Source organism: Thamnophis elegans, chromosome 4 (genome assembly GCF_009769535.1).
Source record: "Thamnophis elegans isolate rThaEle1 chromosome 4, rThaEle1.pri, whole genome shotgun sequence".
NCBI lineage: Eukaryota > Metazoa > Chordata > Lepidosauria > Squamata > Colubridae > Thamnophis > Thamnophis elegans.
In genome coordinates, this window is record NC_045544.1 from 67,804,276 (window position 1) to 67,821,584 (window position 17,309).

The 17,309-nt window shown below is 40.9% G+C and overlaps 1 long non-coding RNA gene across 1 annotated transcript in view; it reads right to left on the reverse strand.

Annotated features, from left to right (window-relative positions):
- LOC116507868 overlaps window positions 1-15,390 on the reverse strand; it is a 37,198-nt gene extending 21,808 nt beyond the window's left edge. The window contains exon 1 of the long non-coding RNA XR_004255244.1: window positions 15,114-15,390. This is a non-coding gene — a long non-coding RNA (uncharacterized LOC116507868). The remainder of the gene's footprint in view (window positions 1-15,113) is intronic.
- Window positions 15,391-17,309: the final 1,919 nt, after the last annotated feature.

The window sequence follows — 17,309 nt, forward strand, 5'->3', positions numbered from 1 at the left end:
CCCTGGAGTGGGGTGGGAATAGAGATTTTACAGTATCCTTCCTCTGCTACCCCCACTAAGCCATACCCACCAAGTCACGTCACACCCACAGAACCGGTAGTAAAAAAAACTGAATCCCATCACTATGCTGTATCCTCAAATTATACGCATTCTGAATGCTCTGGGAAAATGTCCAGAAACTTTAGGATTATCTTGTTCAGGCCCTTTTTGAACTAGGGTATGGAAAAACAGAATAGTTTTTAAAATAACAATATGTGTGCCATTCAAACTGCCTACCTTTCTAACATAATCTTTATAGCTTTCCAATTTGGTCAGTCATAAACTACATTTCAGAAACAACTTTGAAGGCATTCTGGAATCAATACTCAGACTTTGGGGTTTTTGTCTTTATGGGGCCTACCTAATCCTATACGCATTATTAGAAAATTGAAATGTGTAATGAATAGCCTCATATGATGTTTTGAGTGCATCCATTTACCCGTCAAAAAGACAAGAGTTGATGGATGGCAAAGGGCCTTTTTTGAAAGCTGGTGGGACTGCTAATTTGCCTATTGGTAAGTGGTTGATGTGTGACGGGTCGTAGCCATCACAGCATTACTTTATGAAGAAGTAAGACTCTCTCACAGCAGCCATGTTGAAGCCCATTTATTGTACCCTCTCAAAATTTCAATTGTTGCAGTGTTAGCATAAGTTGATCTGGGACCAAAGCATTTTCGGAGGTTAGAGGGCGTGATGTGTAATAACCTCACCATTGACTTTTGGAAAATAAATGCTTTGGATAGAGTTTTTGTAAATAAACAAGCTTCCCTCATGGTTGCCATTTTGTAAAAGCATCCACAACATGTCCCACCCCCCACCCCCACTCCCCGGATTCCAAAGGTTACGGTATATTATCTTGCCTTGTGTTCCACGGGATTTTTTCAATATTGTGATTACAATCCAGCATAACTGCATTTACATAGTTCGTTCTATTTGGAATACACTGAGCTATGATTCACAGCAGATCATTAGAACTAAATTGTAACCGAGTTGTTGGTCCTTAAAAGCAACAAGGTGGCAAAGCAGCTTCTAAAATGAAAATGGAGAAATCTAAGAGGAGTTAGAAAAGTTTCATTTCAATTTAAAGTAGCCCTAGGGGAGGTGGAGAACACATGTTTAGCTGCTCAAATGAAACTGGATGGAAATTCGCTAGAGCATACTGTAAAATATGATAACCAGAGAGAGAGGTCAAAGGTGGAATGCACACACCAGAAACATTTAGAGTACAACACTGTGTATGTGAAAAGCTTTGAAAAGTGGACTCTGATTGATGAAGAATGGGGTCAGAAAAGGTGGCATGGCAGCCTATTTAGTCTGTCTGTCATGATTCAATTGAAGGTCACAAAACCTCATGGCATCCATCATTCTATGATACAACTTCCCCTGTTTTGCACGCTGCACCAAGTAATTATTCTGATTAGATTTTCTCTGCTTTCTTATTAGAAAACAAGAGTTGATATGCATATAATGCTATGTTTTTGAAAGCTGAGTAACTGTTTTACTCTGCCTCTCTGCAGTAAATAATTGAGTTATTGTATGATGCCTTGAAAGCCTGTCCAGACAAGAGGCATTTTTGAGCTAACCAGCATTAAGAGGTCTGTTTACATAAGTTTTTCTCAAATGAGAGTGGAGGAGGAGGGTTACTAAGGCAGCCCAGCTGTTTTTCTCCAGTGGTTCCCATCGCTCAAAGGTCAATTTCCTATTTTTAAAACACCCTCTTTTCATACTGTTAAAAAGATATTAACTCCTTCAACTCCCTGGTGGAATCCAGATTTCTTATCTCTTATCACAATGTTTATGGTGATTTTCCAGAATCATTCTTCTTCCATACATCCTCAGATATTAGAACTTCCTGAAACCCCAGAGCTAAGCAGACTGAGACCCAGAGAAACAACTCCCTTCCTATAGTAGTGTTTCTCAATCTTGGCAACTTTAAGATGTGTGGACTTCAACTCCCAGAATTCCCCAGCCAGCAAAACTGATTAGGGAATTCTGGGAGTAGAAATCCACATATCTTAAAATAGCCAAGGTTGAGAAAAACTGCCCTAACGCCTTTTATAGCCCTCAGAACCTTTCCAAAATTTGTCACTGAATGGTAGTTGTTGAACATGATGGAAGGAGAAAATGAATTAGATAGGAAGTCATCATAGGAATCACACCGTTTAACTAAATATGGAATTTTTATCCTATAAAATAAAAAAAACTTTTTTATTTTTTAAAAAAGAATCATATTTAATCCACTTTTAATCAGGGGTGGGCTTCAAAAATTTCAGCAATGGGTTCTCTGCCAAGTTGCTGGGTGGGTGTAGCCATGGTGGGCGTGGCCTAGTCAGCCTCATGCACCACAGCGGGCAGAGGGGGGTGCTTTCACTTTCCCAGGCTCTGGAGGCTTTCCTCAAGTCTCCACCTCTGGGAAAGTGAAAACTGCCTCCTCTGGGTTCTGGAGGCCCTCTGGAACTTCCAGGAGGCCCATTTTCCCTCTCACCAAGCCTCCGCATGGGCCCTACACTTACCTCGCATCCAAACAGGCTGTGTGGAGATTCCTTGGAGGGGCATGGTGCAGAGGTGGGTTTCTACTTATTCAGTCCGGTGAGGCCGAATAGGTAGTTACTCCAGTGGACACGTGACCCTACTGGTTCTATGATTGACAGCGCCATCTTGATTTTCTGTTCTCACATGCGCAGGACAATCTTCATTTTTAAAATGTAATTTTTATTCATTTTTAAATGTTGTGCGCATGTGCAGATTGTTTTAAACAAAAATGCGCATAGAGCGCTTTTTTTTTTTACTACCGAACCAATAGTAATGGCGTCCAGAACCCACCCCTGGTGGGCTGGGGTGAGGAAGGCCAGCCAGGGGTGGGATTTGGAGGTTCTCCGAACCGTCCATAACGTTAGCTACAGGTTCTCCCAAACACGGGCGAACCCATAGCAGCCCACCCCTGCTTTTATGTTTTTCAATATATTGTATTTATATTTGTGTTTATATATCCCAGCTTTGTTGTTTTTACAAATAACCCACAGTGGCGAACATATCCAATAGACTTTCCTCCTCCTATTTTCCCCACAACAGCCCTGTGAGGAGGTTGGACTGAAAGAGAATGATTGGCCCAAGGTCACCCATCTGGCCTTCATGCCTAACGGTCCCCTGCTTTCTAGCCGGGTAACTTAACCACTAAACCAAATACACATCAATAAACCAACGTGCGCGTGCACGCAAACAAGCAAACACGTGGGAAGAGGAAGGGGAGGAGTGGAAACTGATAGCAGGGACAGGCAGATAAGTTTTATTATCTTATAAAATAAAGTGGAGCAGAGCAGTTGCAAAATAGGAGAAAGAAAAGTTATAGGCAGGAGAGAATTGTTGTTGGCTAATAATAAGTGGGCTAACTAGCTCAGCCTTACTTTTGTACATTGCCCTAAGGAAGGTTAAAAAAAAAGGAGATAAAAAGGAAAAGATTAAAAAAATTAACAAAAAGGGAAGAAAAATAGAGAAAAGGGGATTAAATTAAAAGAGGAGAGTAAGCAGTGTTTAGTCTGGCTCATAAATTAAGTTTTGTTATCTTATAAAATAAAAGAAAGAAGTAAAGGAAGAAGAAGGAGAAAATAAAAAAGGAAAAAGAGATCCTTGATATAGTGAAATACTATAAGAAAGGTAAAGAAGAAGAAGGCAGGAAAAGGAATTTTGTTTTGATGGTGACACTTAATAAAAATTGGCACCTAATACAGCATTGTTTTTGATGTTTGTAATAAAAGGGAAAAGAGGAGGGAAAAAAGCACTGTGTGGAGTGCAAATCAAAACGTAAGAGTAAAAGCAGTTGTTAAATTGTGAAACAAATTTAGAACCCATGTCTGAAAAAAAGAAATATGCTCATGTTCCGCACTTGCGCAAAAACTGGTGGGCGGTAAGGAAATTTTTCCATCAAGAAAGATCCATTAGTGGGCGGTAGGTAGAAAAAGGTTGACTACCACTGCTGTAGAGAATAAAATTATTTCTGGGCTTCAGTGAGGCTATCAGAGCATGGTGGGGTGGCTGCTGGTGTTAGATATCCCTCTCCCCCCCCCACAGGCTGCAAGAGGTTTCCACCAAGGTCCTCTGTTCCAGCAGGAACAGAGATTGAATCCCATTGGTCAAGAGGTCTGACAGATCCCTTTAAAAGGGGATGCTGCCCGACCATTCTCCAGCCAGATGTTTACTTGACTCGCAATAAAGAGCTGTTGTTTACTGAAGCCTTTTGTGCCTCCTTTACCCGATCTAACAGCTGGAGGATCAAAGAAGTCAAGATGGCAGTAGCAGCCACATGATTAAAACCATGCCTCTTTCTTATATGTGTCACCTTCATGGATATCCTAGAATGCTCTCTGTAATATATCCCCTTTCCTAAATTGCTAGCTTTTTACACATGAAAGACATTTAGTGAAAGGTTTACAGCCATGTGCAACTTTGGCCACCATCTTAGTCTGAAATAGAATCCAAGAATTAATTTCCCCCTCCCTTTGAGTTTCCTTGCCTAGAGGCCTTGAGGCAGAGAAGACACGGTGATGGGAAGATACATAGCTGCATGTCCGGAAACCATGAAACAACTAATTAAGCAGCAGTAATTTATGCTTCTCAGTGCACAAGGTAAAAACTGCATTTACTGTGATTAACAGCATGCCAATGTTTCTGAACAGGAGAACTACCAACAAATTTAAAAATCTGAATGGAAAAACAAGAAAGTTATTCTGTTTACTTTTCTTAATTCAGAAAAAATTCTCAACCTCCTGCTGGAAGTCCTGTTCAGAGCCTGAAGTGAGCTTCCTCATCAATGTAAGAGCCATTATTAGGGAGTCCCATACTTAATGGAAGTTGGAAAGGGAAGGAATAGGGATTAACAAAGCTAATGAGTATTGGGAAAAAAACAGAGAACATAAAATGAAAATGAAACAATGTAAACATTCAGGTTTTGGTAGTGCCTTTGAGAGTTGAATTTCAATGTACCGTATTTTTCGGAGTATAAGACACACCTTTCCCCCCCCCCCAAAAAAAGAGGGTGAAAATCTGGTGCGTCTTATACACTGAATAAGCAATTTGGGCCTCCCGAAACCTCGCCCCCCGCACATCCTGTTTTTCACAAAAATGTTCCAGCTGCTCAGTGGAGCGTTATGCAGGCGCTGTACGCACCATGCGCATGTGCGGAAGTGCCAACAGATTTAAAACATGGTAAGAAGTGCGGGCAGGTGGGTTGGCCCTCCGGAGCACCGTACCAGAACGGTACACGGTGCTCCGGGCAGGCTCTGGTACGCCTGTACTGGGGCATAGCATCTGCAATCCACCACTGGTGCAGAGGATTTGGGAGGCCTGAAAAATGCTCCTGGGTGCTGGGGAGGGCAGAAACAAGCAGAAAATGGGCTGTGTTTTGCTCGTTTTTGCCCCCTAGTCCCCAGGAGCACTCTACAAGCATCCCAAAGCCTATGCATGCCCTATATTTTGCAAAAAGTGGGCCTGTTTTTGCTCCCCCCATCCCAGGAGCACTTTACAAGTCTCCAAAAGCCTATGCATGCTCTTTTTCATGAAAAATGGGCCATTTTTTTGCTTGTTTTTGCCCCAACCCCAGGAGCACTTTGCAGGCCTCTCAAACTCACTGCATGCCCTGTTTTTCAGGAAAAAAAAATGAGCCATGCAGAGATTTTGGGAGACCTGCAGAGTGCAAAACTTTTCTTTTTAAATTTAGCTCTTCAAAATTGTGGTGCATCTTATATTCCGGTGCATCTTATAGTCAGAAAAATATGGTATGTGTTTCAGTAAAAACCAAAAGAAAATGGTTTATAAAATATAAAGTTAGATATGGGGCATGATAAAGAAGATAACAGGTAGATTCCACCAATGACTCTCTTTAATAAGAGGTTCCAACTTAAACTCAATCTGCCCATTCAAGTCCGAAGATCTTAATCTGACAGCCTCCCAGGTGACCCTAACCTGAGTTAGGGACATGGATGGAAGCTATGTGACGACCTTTTCTGTATGGCATCCCATGTTATACCCAAGTTATATTTACCACATTTCATTTTCTAAGGCAGAAAAAACAGTCTAAATTATCATACTGGAGGACAAAATTGATTGTGGGAGCTCATCATAATTATGCCTTATTTGTTCATTGCTGTGCTTTCTTTTAAATTCAATCATATATTGTTGTTGTTCAGTCTGACTGACTGCAGTGGTTTACAAATGTTGCAAATAATAAATAAACAAATGTGATAGGCTGGAACCATAGAAGTGTGGGTGGTATTTGAATGGAAATTTGAATCACCTGTTTGGTTGCCCTAATTAAACAAGAAACAACAAAGAGGAAAATGAGGAGCATCAAGGGTGTTGCCTCCCACCTCACCCTACATCTGTCCTCCAAGCTGTGATATATGAGAGCAATAGGAGCAAGGGGTGAAGTGGGAAGGAGCAATCAATAGTGAGCCAGCTTTATTGTGGACTTGTGCTCTTGCAAGAGAATAGATGGGCCCTGTAGAGAAGACAAAATGGCATAGAAGTAAGTAAGATGACATATACCCCTTTCCCTTTGTAATAGTAATAATAATAATAATAAAGTATGTCCACAAGAAGTTACTAAAAAGTATGGCTATTAGCAGCAGCAGAGGAAAACCTGCAATGTATGACACAATAGCAGTGTTCCAATACCTAAGGGGCTGTCACAAAGAAAAGGACGTCAACTTATTCCCCAAAGCACCTGAAGGCAAGACAAGAAGCCATGGATGGAAACTAATGAAGGAGAAAACTAACCAACCAACTAAGGAAAAAATTCCTGACAGTGAGAACAATCAATCAGTGGAACAATTTGCCCCCAAAAGGTGGAGGATTTTAAGAAGAGATTGGACATCCATTTGTCTGAAATGGTGTAGGGTTTCCTACTTGAGCAGGTGGTTGGACTAGAAGACCTCCAAGGTGCCTTCCAACTCTATTATTTTGTATTTACTGGTGTTGCCATTATCAACCAACAGTCAGTAGAACTAGCTGAAGAGATGAAGTTCTCTGAAGTTTCTGTTCTTTAGCACAGGTCTAATGCTATATCAAAACAGCATTAAACTGCATGTATAAGGAGAAAACAAACCACTAATTGGGCATTGTATTAGTAGATGCCACAATGCTTTCTTCTCCTGCACCAGTGGTGGTTTCCTACTGGTTCGGACTGGTTTAACCGAACCGGTAGTAGTTTGGTGGCCTGGGTCGCTGGAACCGGCAGCAATCCAGGCCTGCCACACCCCTAAATCAGTTTTCCACGAGCGAACCCGCAGTACTGCCTGCCGGAACCCACCCCTATCCTGCACTGGAAGGCACTGCTGAGTGAATGGAGCCTGCCCCACAGCAGCCTTAAATTAAATTAAATTAAATTAAATTAGACACTGGGAGGTAGGCTGATCCTAGACTCTGAGTACCTCATCAACCATATTGTTGAAGGTCCCAGGACCATGCCTGTGGCAAAAGAAAAAAAGAAAAAAAGAAAAAAGAGTCTGGAGAAGAAGGGAAAAACTAACTTGAAACTGCAACAGCTAAAAGTGACTCTTGTGAGCTGGAGGTAATAAACTGAGAAGATGTCGTAAAATAACCGCTTCCAAGGCAGGGCATGTTCAATCTATGGACAAACTGTGTTCTTTGATGATAGAAACAGAAGACAAAAAACAGATCATTTCAAGGCTACAATCTTGTACTTTCCTCCTGTGAAGCAAGAAAGGCCAGTGTCCATAGTTCAACTTGGAAGCAAACTTCTTTGTGAGATGGGCTGCTCTATTATAAACAAACAAACAGACAGACAGACAGACAAATAAATATTTTTGATATACCGGTATTTGTTAACGATAATGTGCGGTTTATTTTTTCTATTTTCAGTTATTTATCTCAATTATAGAGCTGCCCATACCATTTGGGTGGCCTACAGCAAAACAATAAATATCTAAAATCATTACTGTTAACAAATATATTAAAAATATTTATTATTCGGCTTTCCTTCCACGTGTTTTTCATGACTGTATGCCCCACAAAAATGGTATTGTGGTAAAAAGATCCACTGGTTGCCCTCCTAACTGCATGAGCAGCCATCCCCCCCCCCCCCCGCCAGCCCGGAGCTGCCATTCATTTCCTGGGTCACAATCAGGGAGCACATCAAGTGCTGATATTTATGACTATGGCCTACCCAGAGACTGGTAGTGGGCAGAACAAAGGCAGCTTTCGGCTCTCTGCCTTTCATCACCGTTTGATCAAGGCAGCTATAAACCCTCGTGGTTCTGTGACTCCTTTTGATTATTGGAAGCAAGAGTACACAAGGATGTAACAGATCTGGCTAATCCCAGAAGCAGGTGAGAGAGAGCATTGTGCAATCCTCGTTGCTCCTCAACAAAAATAAGGAGGTGCCCTTTGTCCCTTGCTTTGCTGAAGCATGTTTGCTTTCCTGTGGTTAAGCCCATTGTGGGCCGGGAGCGTTAAAAATTTCAAAGGCAAGAAGCTGGCTTTCTAAAGTGCAAATGAGATGGGCCGAGACTGAGCTTCTCTCTCTGTTTCTCTCCCTCCCTCCCTCTCTCTCTCTGTCTCTTTCTCCCTCTGGATGTGAAATGTTCACAAGGTTAGCCTCATCTGGTATGCCACACATGCTCTGTGACACTGCCGAGCAGCGGGAATCCTCAGGAGGTGCCTGTCTGCTGCAGAGAGAAAGATGGATCAACATTTTGTGGAGCTTCCTGGCTCCCTGACAAATGCCAGGTTATCTTACAACCTGTAAATTTGGAAAAGGAGCTTGTGAAAACAATACATATCTCTTAGAAGTTACTTTGGTTAAAAAAATATAATCCTACAAATCTATTATGGCACTTTAACCTTCAGTGGTTAAAGGCTAGTAAGAGTCTGTTTTTGCTCTTGAGAAAACTTTTTCCACCCCAATGCAGACCTTGGCATAGCTATTCAGAAATAAGTGCCAAGGAGCTCAGTAAAGACTTACTCCAGGTAAATGAGCACCCAATTGCTGACAACCTATTTAATCTAACTCAAAACTGCTTCACTGCGACCAACATTTTGTTTCATTTTAATTTTTTAGAGCCTCTTGGGTCAAATTTGGGGGCTGCCTTTTTAAAAATATTTTTTAAAAAAAATTGAAAAGCAAGGTCTTTTTTTTTTTAAAGCTTGTGTCAATTTCGTGTGGCAAATGAGTTCAAAAAGTGATTGATGTAAGTGCTATGATGCCCGAAAAATAAGGCGAACAAGTGGAAACTGTCCCCACCCCCCTAATTTCTAGTGAATCACTTGAGCCAATTTTTTTACACTTCAGTGCTTTCTGGACTGTAAGGATGAGAATAATGATGTCATAATGGCAGTATTACTAAAGGCAAGCTGCTAATCTGGAGCCATCTGTGCCGTAGTTAATGCCATCATGCATTAGATTTCTCCACACATTTTTTAAAATTGTTCTGCAGAACTGTTTCTCCACCACTAGAACGAGATAGCATCCAGCCATTTCTCTGATGGATGTCAGTGGCCATCCTTAGAAGCCATTCTTCACATCTACATATGTATTTGTGGAGATTTGCAACATTTCATAAGGAATCCTGATTGAGCAGAACATCCCCTATCTGTAGGAGCTATGTAACTCAGAAAGTTCCTCCAAAACATTAGCAGATATCGTTCAGGGAAAGAACGGGGCAGGGATGTTGGACATTCATTGAACATATGGATTTTACTATTTATTCTCTCACCCCATCTGCATCTGGGAGGGTTCAAAGTATGACCATGAAACACTGTTGTACAGGTAATCCTCAACTTATAGCAGTTCATTTAGTCACCATTCAAAGTTACAACAGCACTGAAAAAAGTGACTCATGACCATTTGTACATGATTGTTGTAGCCTCCTCATGGTCAAAATTCAGATGCTTGGCTGACTCATTTTTATGATGGTTGCAGTGTCCTGTGGTCACATGATCACCTTTTGTGACCTTCTGACAAGCAAAATCAAAGGAGAAGCCAGTTTCGCTTAACAAACATCTTACTAACTTAACAACTGCAATGATCCACAGAACAATTGTGGCAAGAAAGGTTCTAAAATGGGGCAAAACTCATTTAACAACTGCCTTGCTTAGCAACAAAAATGTTAGACTCAATTGTGGCCGTAAGTCGAGAACTACCTGTACCAACTGCACTGGTTCCCAGTTGGACACCAGCTGCACTACTGCATTGCACCAGCTGCAAAGGATTCCCCACTTTCAGATACAATTCCAGGTGCTGGTTGTTGTTGTAAATGGCATGTCAATCCCACCAGATCTGGCAGAATGGTTATGCTCCAGATCTCCATAGTGGGACCTAGGAAGCTTGGCTTCTTCATCACAACACCTGCCTTATGGAACAAACACCCCCCCCCTCAGATTTAGATATTTCCAATTCTACAAGGATGTTTATGGACTCTAGCATCCATGCACACACAAACACAAACACACACACACACACACACACACACTCCCCTACTCTCCCCCCAACTCTTGCTTCAAGTCATTTAATCAAATCCAATAGTAGTGTCTCTTCTGAAAGCAGATTGTGTACAAAGACAATGAGAGTGGTTCCTCTCAATTGATATGACCTCATATTCTGATTCAGAAAGTCAAAAGCAGAGGAAAAGAAAGGCTGGCAATCCTAATTATATAAGAGTGACTGTCCAGCTTCCTGTATCATCCTTAGTTTGTAAAATGTGTTGGTCATTATGATTTCAATTTTCTTTTGTCGTTTCCGCTTCAGCTGATGACAGACAAAACAGAAGAATGAGGAAGAAAGGTGGAAGTAAAAAAAACCGCTTTGTAGTGGTTTTGGCTTCAGGTCTGGCCACCTGGAATTATTATTTTTCTTCAGTTGGATTCCACCACCACCCATTTCCCCCACTTAGCAAAAGCTATTCATTACATGATGAATGTAATGAATGAATAGCAGGTTTAAATATTCTCATACTGGTAGGTTGTCCAGGAAGTATAGTCTAATACAGGGATCTGATCTCGTGAGGCTTTTAGCTAATATGAATGCTAAATACTAATAAAGGAAAGTATTTACTTGGTAATACGAACATTGGAGCAGACATATTTATCAATGATCACACAATTCAGTTGTGATGCTTCAGTGGAAAAGGGTTAAAGAGAATATATTACATCCTGAAAAGTGTGTGTGTGTTTGTGTTTGTGTATGTATGTAAACAAAACAAATTTATATTTTGAAGTTAGTTATTAACACTGCAATCCTATTCAGAAGTAGTCAAAATAAGTTCAAAGGTCCTTGTGCCAAGATAAGTATGAAAAAATGAAAGCTAATAAAAAAAGAAAAGCAAAAGCATAGAAGCCATACTTTATAATCTTATGGGAGATATAATAATTTTGTAATGAAAGCTAGCTTGGAATGCCTGATAGATTACTTCCAAACTAGCAACACTTTCTTTGTACATGTTTGGGCTGGCCTTAGGTGTGATTAAGGCCTACTTTTTGTAAACAGTGCTTCTCCAAAGTGAATCATAAGTATTGCAAAACAGTCATTTTACTTTTGTTTATGGAAATTTTTTTTGTAAGCACATGAGTCTTACAGTGTGGGTCAGGATGAGCCACCCCTAGGGCATAAAAACTTCTGTGTGGGTGGGCTGTCAAGATTTTAGCCAAGTCTTTGCTTAGCTGAGCTGTAGCTTGAGCAATACAGCTTGAAAATCTTTGTTGAGGTTTGATCTTTTGCAGGAATGCTGGGTTAATTTTATGTTGGTAAAATATGTCATTCTTTCAGAAAAGGAGAACACTTGAATTCCATAATCTGGTGAATTCTTCTTCCATTTTTTCCCTTTTAGGCTAATTCTATACCTCCTAAAACAGAAGCTTGTGTGTATCCACTGTGTTGAAATAACACATTTTACGTACGGCCCATATTCACATAACATGCAAAAGTGGATTAAGGGGGTAAGTAGTGTTTCACGCAAATACCCTAGTCCAGTGATGGCGAACCTTTTCGGCACTGAGTGCCGAAAAGGGAGTGTGTGCATGCACCTGGCACTGAGTACCAAAAAGGGAGCACTTTGGGTGTGTACTCGTCTGGGCCGTGACTAGAAAGAAGAGCTTTTCAGGGGGCATGCGTGCACTAGAAAGTGTCCTTCCAAGACTGGCCAGCAAGTCTTCCAGTTACTGCCATGCATGCGCACACGCCAATCAGCTTGCCAGCCAGTGACTCCATGTGCCACTTCAAGCACGCGTGCCATAGGTTCACCATCACGGTCCTAGTCACAAACGAGTTTGAAAAGATTACAGTACTTTTAACCTCAAGCAGCCCAAGATGATTCACTGATAAGAATATCCCAACACAGAACATTCTGTGCTTCTCTTCCACTGCTGGCATAGAAATGTATGTTAAGACTGATCTTGCAGAAATGGCTTCCCCAGGGAGGTCTCTCTGATTATTTTTATTTTCCCCACTCTGTGGCTAAAGAAGGAGATGAAAGGTTGCAGAAAGTGGTGGAGGGGGGGTTGTTCAACTCTCACTTCAGCCAGACTCCAATAGATTCTTTCCCATTCTTTCCCATTCTTTTTCAGGCAATAACAGTGTCAAAGAAGCAATAACCAGTGTCAAACTCTCTTTCTTCCCATGAAGAGCTTCCCAATCCATGTCCTGAGCCACAACTGGAAAAACATCTGCAGCAGAGGTGGTATTCAGCAGATTCTGACCAGTTCTGGAGAACCGGTAGCAGAAATTTTGAGTAGTTCAGACAACTGGTAAATATCACCTCTGATTGGCCTCACTCCCATCTATTCTCTGCCTCCCAAGTCCCAGCTGATCGGGAGGAAATGGGGATTTTGCAGTATCCTTCCCCTGGAGTGGGAGGGAATGGAGATTTTACAGTATCCTTCCCCTGCCACACCCACCAAGCCACGCCCACAGAACCAGTAATAAAAAAAATTGAATCCCACCACTGATCTTCAGAGATCATAGTTTAGTAGTTGAGTGTATGCTTTGTACACAAAAGGCTCTGAGATTAATCCTTGGCATTTCCAGATAGGCTACAAAATATTCCTGTCTGAAAACTTGAAGAAGCGCTGAGATGAGGTGGGTAATGTGACTTCGTGGAGCCAAAGTCCTAAATTACACAAGTTTAAACTATTAAAAATCTGTTAACATGTTTATTGTTCATAAGACCAGCCCTATATAAAAATTAGATAAACTGATATGCCAATACATATAAAAATACACTGGGGTAGTTCAGAGTATGACATTCATGAACCTATAGCTGGTCTTTCTGTCTTTTCTGACCCAGTGGAGCATTTTTACTGGTAAGATAAGGAAGGAATTGACCTTCTGCAACCTCTCTTCCTCTGCTTCCATGGTTCCCAGTCTGTTTCAGAATCAATCCCAGCTTGCAGCCTTCTCTCTTAATGCTGTGGGAAAAACAGAGCCATATCCTGTATGCTGCACATTTTGTTGTTGTTGTTGTAGTCCTACCACACCCTAAGATAACTATGTTATACTTGCAGAAGCTCCTGTATGGGTTTCCACGAATCACTCCACCTCAAACGACAAAGCATCACTTTCTGGAAATTCTTGGTACTATACTAAGAGCTCCAAGGAGGAGGATTTGGCCAATATTGCTGGCCAAACTGGCAGAAGGGCACCAAAAATCAAAATATTAATGAACAATATCACTGAAACATTAGTTTTATAAAACTATTATAATCAGCAGCCTAGCATACAAACAGTCTTACACAGAAAAGAAATAAAAATGAAGAATTCTGGAAAGAATGAAAGATTTCACTAGGCACTAACAGGATGTCAAATCCAGTATAATGTAAACTTTGATGGATAAGTCCATAAGCCATGCCTCTATTACAGCTTGAAGTGTTGATGTGTTGATGTGTTGGGTTACTGTTGATTTCTAATCCACAAAGTCTGAGCAGATTACAACATTCCAGCATTGAAAACACTGTGAGAAACAGCTGTGTTAGTCTATACCAATCAAAAATCAGAAGGACTCATTTGAAACAGTAAACAATAAGTAACAAACGCAACTAAGAATCTTGATCATCACCTTTAAAGTATATTGGTAGCCATCAAGAGCCGAGGTGGCGCAGTGGTTAAATGCAGCACTGCAGGCTACTGCTAGATCAGCAGTTCAGCGGTTCAAATCTCACCGGCTCAGGGTTGACTCAGCCTTCCATCCTTCCGAGGTGGGTAAAATGAGGACCCGGATTGTTGGGGGCAATATGCTGACTCTCTGTAAACCGCTTAGAGAGGGCTGAAAGCCCTATGAAGCGGTATATAAGTCTACTGCTATTGCTATTGCTATCAACTTACAACCATTTGTTTAGCAAATGTTCGAAGATACAACTGCTGAAAAAAAGTGACTTGCAATCTGTCCTCCACTTATGACCATCACAATGTCTTTGCAGTCATGTGATCAAAATTTGGGTGCTTGGCAACTGGCATGTATTTATGACAGTTGCAGCAACCCTGGTTCATGGGATCACCATTTGTGACCTTCTCACTCAGCTTCCAAAAAGCAAAGTCAAGGGAGGAAGCCTGATTGACTTAAGGACTGCATGATTTGCTTATTCACTGTGTGATTCGCTTAACAAGTATGTGATTTACTTAACAATCACAGCAAAAAAAAGTCATAAAATTGGGCACAACTCAGAGGTGGGTTCCTACCGGTTCAGACCAGTTCGGCCGAGTAGGTAGTAACTTGGACGCCCAGGCACCCAAACCGGTTCTATTCTCGGCGACGCCATCTTGATTTTTGCTTCTGCGCATGCGCAGAACAATATCCATTGCACCTCATTTAATTACCACATTGCTTAGTAATAGAAGTTCTGGGCCCAGATGTGGTTCAAACTCAAGGAGTATCTATGTAACAAAAACATAGAAAAGCCAATGCAATCATACATGAAAAATCCCAATGTAATCTGTGTGCTGAAAATCCCAGTCTAATGCCAACCATGCCTGGGACGAGAACAGGGACAACCATAGAGTTTAGATGGAAGTCACAAGCATATGAACTCTTTTACATACAGTCACACCCATCATTGTATTTTTTTTTACCTACCCCTGTAGATGACTCTGGAGGGAAGGTCTTCTCATGGCAAAATGCCATTTCCTTCTCTTCTGTAATTTCCTGCCAGCTTCTCCAACAGCTTTCCCAGCAGTCATTTTCAGAAAACTCACAGCAGGAAAAGTATCCCCCTAGAAGGACATGTAGGGAAGCTGGTAATTAACAATCAATCTGCCAGAGAGGAGCAGGCAAACCTGAAATGTCATTTTCTCTCCCGCAAAAGATGGATGTTTTGGTAACAGGCAGAGAAACCTCTGTTAGGGGATTTTGAAAGAAAAGCCACTGTGTTTAAACAATCACAAAATACTGCTTTGTAAATATACCCTTTGGTCTTAGGCAGAAGAATCAAAGAAACAATACCTTTTTCATGGAGTGAAATCTCTTGCTCCCACAGCAAAAGAGTGCATTTGCATAATTCTGTTGTGAATTTTAAACTATTCTTTTATTTTGCTTTTCTTTTTCTTCTTTCTTTGTAAGCCGCCTGGAGTCCTCCGGGATTGGGCGGCCTATAAATTAAATTAAAATAAATAAATAAATAAATAAATAATTTCTATCCTACCTTTTTATAAATAGCTCAAGGCAGTGAATATACCTAATATTCCTTCATCCTCCTATTTACCCCAAGACAAGAACCGAATGAGGTGGTGCTGGAATTAGAGTGACTGGCCCAAAGTCACTCAGCCAGCTTTCATGACTAAGGTAGGACTAGAACTGACAGGCTCCTGGCTTCTAGCTTGGTGCCTTAACCACTACACTAAACTGGTTCTAAAAAATTATAAATCAGAAACAAAGTAATCAAGTAATCCCACTCTTTCCTAGGTAAATAATATATTAAGCTGCTCACTGCTCACAGATTTGGAAATCTGTTCACAATGGAATGGATATTATAAAAATGACCTGCCTCAACAGAAGTTATTTGCACATGAAATCCAGATTATTGGTTCACATAGATCACTGTTCTTTCCAATCAATGACTCAAAGCTTGATGTACTTATAAAAGGTGCTCACATTGTACCTGTGTTTATGCAGGGCATATTAATTGCAATAGCAATAGGACTTAGATATATGCCACTTCATAGTGCTTTATAGCACTCTCTAAGCTGTTTACAGAGTCAGTGTATTGCCCCCAACAATCTGGGCCCTCATTTTACCGACCTTGGAATGGCAGCAGGCTGAATCAACCTGGAGTTGGTTAGGATCGAACTGCTGGCAGTCAGCAGAGTTAGCCTGCAATACTGCATTCTAAACACCTTGTCACCAAGGCTCTGTGGTGTAACATTGTCTGTGTAACATTCTCTGATGACCAAGATATACACCTTGTGGGAGTCCGGGTTTGTGTATTTGTGTGTTTTGCTAAAAACATTTTTTTATTTTCGGATACCTTTTAAAATGTTTTAGACTATGGTTTTAAATATGAACACAACCCAGTTTATTGTTCTATCTTCTCTGATTGCATTAAACTCTATTTTGGATCATCAGAAAAATCTGCCAGTCTTAATTCAGTTCTGGAGACTCTTAATGTTGTGTATTTCAGTATAAATCAACTGGATTCTGCACCACACTTTTCTACCATCTTCTTGTAACTCCATAGTAATCAATATCAATATCATAGATATTATCCTCCCCCCCCCTGCAAAAATTCCAGATGTCTCCCATCTTGCTGATGTTCAGGGAGTTATTAAAGATTTGGCAAGTTTCCCAGATTTTGGGCAGGGTGATGCTTGCATCTCTGTTGGATGGACATTTTGCTTAGATATCAGTGTTTAAGCTGCTTGTGAACTATTTCTTTCTTTGTTTGTTTGTATTTGCATTTATTAATTTGTCAAACATGTACAAGAGTGCAGGTATATATATATATATGTATATATGAAAATGGACATGAACAAAAGAAATGAATAAAAATAAATGGGGACAATAAGACAGAGATGCTAGGCAGGCTGGTGCGTTTATGCATGCCCCCTTTATGGACCTCTTAGGAATGGGTTGAGGTCCACGGAAAACAGTTTAAGGTTGAAGCTGTGATGGTTTGAGAATGTGACAACGGAGTCAGGTAGAGCATTCCACGCGTTGACCATTCTGTTGCTGAAATCATATTTTCTGCAATCGAGTTTGGAATGGTTTACCTTGAGTTTGTATCGATTGTTTGCCCTTGTATTATTGAGGTTGAAGCTGAAGAAGTCGTAAACAGGC